General features: G+C 48.2%; 1 long non-coding RNA gene across 1 annotated transcript; it reads right to left on the reverse strand.

Moving 5' to 3' along the window:
- Positions 1-2,789: 2,789 nt before the first annotated feature.
- On the reverse strand, positions 2,790-5,055 carry LOC144367804 (uncharacterized). Its single transcript, XR_013427292.1, has 4 exons — positions 5,001-5,055; positions 4,735-4,803; positions 3,063-3,094; positions 2,790-2,985 (listed from the first exon to the last, which is right to left on the reverse strand). It is a non-coding gene; the product is annotated as an uncharacterized LOC144367804 (long non-coding RNA).
- Positions 5,056-5,420: the final 365 nt, after the last annotated feature.

The raw sequence follows: 5,420 nt of genomic DNA on the forward strand, positions 1-5,420 counted from the left end.
TCTTCAGAACATGGTGGGTAACTGTCAACTGCGGACCTCAGCCTTGGGGCCACGGGAGTTATTCTGAGAAAACAGGCAAAGTCCCATTCTATACATTTATCCACTAAGAGCTGAGCATCTGACTGACCAAGTCCTGTACTGTGGGCTGCGGTGATGTGAGAATTGGGGAGGGTCTCTCTCTGTCTGTCTCTCTGTCTCTGTGCCTGTGTCTCTCTTTCTCTCTTGTAAGGATGATAAGAAAAAAAGATGCAAAAAAAAGTTATAGAGACCCAGAGGAAGAAAGTGAAGCTTCCCTGAGAGGGGAATTAGGTCTTGCAGGACAAGTGACTTCCACAGATAAGTCAAAGAGGGAACAGTTACTGGAACAGATGTGGAAAGGTATGGCCACTTGAAATCAGGTGTGTGTGTGTGTGTGTGTGTGTGTGTGTGTGTGTGTGAGGAGCGTGGGGTGCCTGTTCCTGTGGTGGTGGGGAAGGATTGGAGATGAAGCTGGAAGTTTGGGTTGGAATTAAACTGCAAAGAGCCCTGTGCCCACAGGAAAGAGTGAGCTCTCTGGAAAACAAGGGAATCCCAGCAGAGGGATCAACAGGCTGGACAGTTCATCCTGCTGATCCTACTGGGAATGAATGGGGGTGGAAGAGTCTGGAGTAGGGACACCAATCTCAGGTGACTACAATAGTCCTCGTGGTTGACAAGAGCCGGTACCAGGGCAGGGGCAGAGGGAACACGATTTATGAGATACGTAAGACAGACAGCAGAATGGATTGGACTGGGTGACCAATTCAGTGTAGAGAGCCAGAGACAGCTGGGTGTCTCCTGGCTGGGGTGACTGGGACAGAGGTGTGTCTTCAGCTAAAAAGAAGGAGATGAAAGGGGAAAAAGGAAGGGAGAGGGAGGGAAGGAGTAAGGAGAGAAAGAAAAAAATTTGTGGTTCACCTGATTGTTTTTTTTTTTTCTTGAGTTTCAGATACCTGCAGGCAATGCTGGTTTTGTAAAAAACAGTTAAAAAGTCCACTCCAGACTGACAGGTTGGTCTGATGGGAATTATTTTATTGGTATCCCCAAACATTCTGAGATCTGAGGACATGAATTGCATTCCCCTGCAATAAGAGTTAATCAGTAAAGATATGGATAAATTTGTGGAGGTGATGTGCAGCATTCATTAGGAGACTTATCCAACATTCAATTTGACAATGATTTATTGAAAGCCAGCCATATGCCAGGCACCATGCTGGTCTCTGTGTGTACATCAATTGGAGTTGTGCTTTGCTTTTATGGCCTCTCGAAGTTGTTGGAGAACCAGAAATGCCCCCAGCCCCATGTTTCTGCAACAGAAGAGAGATGTGGAAGAAAGAATGTGGTCTTGCCCTGGGTTACTTTAGTTTGGGCTTTGCTACTACCTGGCTATGTGGTCATCATCATCTGGTTTCCTCCCAGTTCTCTGGTTCTCAATTTCTAGCAGCAAATTTAGGGTTGTCCTAATAAACTTTAAGTTCTCTCCCCACATTGACAATGGTAATTACAAATCTGTCAAAGTGCCATAGGTGCCCAAAGGAGAGGCGGTGGGGTGGATACTGGTGGGGCTTAGGGAAAGGGCAGAATTCAGTAGATGGAGATGATGGGAAAGGCCTTTCAGGAGAAGGAATTGCAGAAGGGCTGAGCTAGGAAATGGAGAAGAGCACCTCCCAACTAGGGGCAGGGTCTGGAGGGCATGTTGATGCATAGGGTGTTCATTCACCCTTCACGGGAAAGTGTGGGGAAACAAAGATGGCGGCAGCCACCTTCCCCCACCCAGGGTGGCTGATAAAATCCAATATGCTGCAGGGAATTTCTGTATGCCACAGCAGCTGGCGGTGCTCTGGCTGAAGGACAGCTTCAGGAACAGTGTGATCTGTGTGCAAGCCCCCCGTGGAGTTACATGGAGGGCAGCCAGGCCTCCTGCACCTCAGCTCTCAGTAAGGTTCCTGGACCTGTGGCATCAGCGTCACCTGGAAGTTTGTTACAAATGGAGAATCTCAGGCTCCACCCAGCCTCACGGAGCCAGGATCTGCAATTTCATAAGATCCTCAGGTATTCCGGAGGCACGTTAAAGTCTGAGAAACCCTCTTTCTTGATAAGCCAAATTCCTCACCCCAGCTGCTTCTCTTTTATTTCTTGCTCAGAGGAAACAGAAGTACCTCTTGAATTTTTCTCGGGAGCATGCTGAAGCTGGATCAGATGCCAGTTTAATTACCCAAAGTTTCTTCTTCACTTATTCAGTCAAATGGTAATTTGCATATATTCCAATATGCATTCTAGCAGTGTCCTTGGGCATCCTGGAAGGTTGGGGAAGACCTGGGAACCGGAGTGCAAAGTCCACTCACTTGGATGAATAGATATTGGCACAGGCGCAGGAGAGGAGTTAGACTCAAGTCAGGTGACCTTGGAGATTCAGACAGGTTGAAAAGCATGAAGTGCAGTCCACTAGAAGGACATCCATATGGCGTCCATCATCCTTGGGGCGTGTGCTTCCCATCTGGCAGGCTCCTGCAGTCGTCCCAGGAGGCTGATAGCAATTGAGAAGTGTACCCACGCGGGCAGGACCTCCCTGCTGGAATTGAGGACTGTCAGGACCCACCGAGCTGACACACTAAGGAAGCCTGGAAATGCAATGGGCCCCAAGTTGGGAGCAACTTATCACTAGATTAAAAAAGGAGCCACGAGGACAACGCTGTAACCTAGGAAATAAGTGGGAGTCCAGCAGGGCTCTGGGCTCGGTGCAGAGAGAGCATTTGACACAAAAGCTGCTGGATGTGGCCTGGGGTGGCTTCAATCTTCCCATTTCAATGCTCCTTCTTCCCCACGGAGAGCACTGGGAGTCAGAGGCTGAGACAGCAGTTGGGGAGATGCGTGGACTCATCTGTGAGGAGCTGGGGAGGCCAGCTGGTGGGGCCCGGAGGCTGGGGTGCGTGCCTTCTTTACCTTGGCGTAGATGACAGAGGAGTCCTAGGAGGAAGGAACACTTAGGCGGGGGCCAGAGCTGTTGGGCCCCCGGGCGAGGCAACACAGGTCAGGAGACTCACCGTCTGATGGCTGAGGCTGTGTGCAGAGGCCGCTGTGGAAAGAAGGGGAGCGCTCAGCTGTGGAGGCCCACTCAGAGCTGTCCCTGTGCCCCGTGCTATAAGGCCAGTACTTTCCGCCCTAGGACCTCTCCTGCCCAGCAACTGCCCATTCTGTCCTCAGCCTTGGAGCACTGACCAGCCCCCTCCTCAGCACCACCTCACACTTTGCTCCCCACTCTGAGCTTCCAGAAGCTCTCAAAAGAAGGGCTTCACCTTTGACCTTGGTAGTCCCTTGCCCCTAGAGTCATGTCACATATTATGGAGCATTGTCTGAAGCAGGCTTTAGAGAGAAGATTCCGAGTCCTGTCTCCCTGGGACGGAGCCCTGGGTCTGCCTTGCCACCCCTGTGGTCTGGGGCTAGTCACTCAACCTCTCCTGCCTCACTTGTCACATCTGTGTGATGGGAATCGGCATGTCATCTGCCTCTGGGCTTATTGCAGAGATGTATGCATCTATATGATACAGGCACATACTGTGCACCTGGTTTTAGATGGATAATTCCTATCCTCTGTCATGTGCTGAGCAGTTTCTGTGTGCCAGGTACAGTTCTGAGTGCTCTAAAGAAAATAAACTCGGGGCTGGGGTTGTGGCTCAGCGGTAGAGTGCTCTCCTAGCACGCGTGAGGCACTGGGGTCGATCCTCAGCACCACGTAAAAAGGAATTAAAGATGCTGTATCCACCTGCAACTTAAAAAGATAAATAAATATTGAAAAAAAAAAGAAAACAAACTCTCTATCATATGCAAGTATACTACAGTTATGTCTTTCTATATCTATATATGCTACAGGTACAGTTCTAAGGGATATCTAAGATATTTATACATATGATAAATAAATATATATATATATATATATTTGTATCCTAGTTCTAAGGAAATATATATATAGCTGAGATCTTAGATGTAAATATATATCTTAGATCATATATATGTATCTCTCTCTAAGATCTCTTTCTATATTTACACAATTTTTATTTACACCCCTTTAGAGCCCTGTTCTAAGGCTAATCTATCTACCGACCAATCTATCAATCATCAATCTATATCTTAAATATATGTTAGATCATTTGTATATATACACACACATATATATATCTTAGATGTATCTTAGATCTACAATGATGGGATTGGCGTCCTTAGAAAATGAGGCACAAGAAAGATGATCTCTCTATCATGAGAGGATGTAGCAAGAAAGCTCTTGTTTGCAAACCAGGAAGAGGAAGAGGGGACCCTGACCATGTTGGGGACTGTGAACAATAAATGCTTATTTTGTAAGCCAACCAGTCTATATTATTCTGTATAGGAGCCCAAAATACGACAGCAGAGAATAATAGTCCTGCTCCATTTTATAAACAAATGGCTTTACAGAGGGTTCAGTGACATCCCAAGGTGATGGTTCTATGCTGAGTTAGACTGTACTGAGGCCACCAGTTGAGGACAGAGAGAGCAGTACCATATGATGGGCTTGGGCTAACCCCAAACAGTGTAGGCACAAGTTGAGAAGCCCCAGTGAACTAGGCTGGGGGGCAGCTGGCTCTGTGTCTGGCTGGCCCAGACCTTCTGGGGAGGAGGAGATGGAGCAGTAGGCTGTCGACGTTGAAGGCTGGCCAGAACTGGTGCTCCCTCTGCTCTTACCTGAATTTCTGCTTTCCTTCTGGAGGCAGGACACTTGGGAGTAAACCACGTCTTCTCCTCTAGAATTTACTTAGAGAGAAGTTGACGTGTCAGAGGACAGGAAGGAGCTTGCCTCTTAGCTGAGCCCTGTCCTCCTCCCCAGCCTGTTTATTGTCCAAAAGGACAAAACCTTCTGGGTCTGTGGGCTGTCGCCCCTCACCTCCGGTCCCAGCTCTTTCCCACACCGACCCTGTGGCCCAGCCCAACGGCGTGTCCCTGGTCCTCACCGTTCATGTACACCGGCTGCAGCTCTATCCATCCTGGCACATTGTGGTAGGTGGGATCCTGGGGGTTGGAGTCTGAAGAGCGCCTGTGAGACACAGCAACACTGGTGTTTCCCAGGGGCCTGACACAGTGGCTATGGTGATCCCTCTCAGTGAATTTTTACCCCAGACGGGCAGTCAAGCCTGGAATCATATTCATGACTACGAATCATGAGGAATTCATACTATGTGTTAGACTTTACGGCCACCAGGTATGTAACAGGCACTGTACTTGGAGCAATAGAAAGTTAGTTCTGTTTTATCTCCATTCTACAGGTAAAAAAATAATGGAGGTTTTACAAGGTGAAGTGACTGACCATAACCATGTGACCAGAAAGGGGAAAAAACAAAATTCAAACCAGGCTCCAGAACCTCTACTTTCAC

This window comes from Ictidomys tridecemlineatus, chromosome 11 (assembly GCF_052094955.1).
Source record: "Ictidomys tridecemlineatus isolate mIctTri1 chromosome 11, mIctTri1.hap1, whole genome shotgun sequence".
Taxonomy (NCBI): Eukaryota; Metazoa; Chordata; class Mammalia; order Rodentia; family Sciuridae; genus Ictidomys; species Ictidomys tridecemlineatus.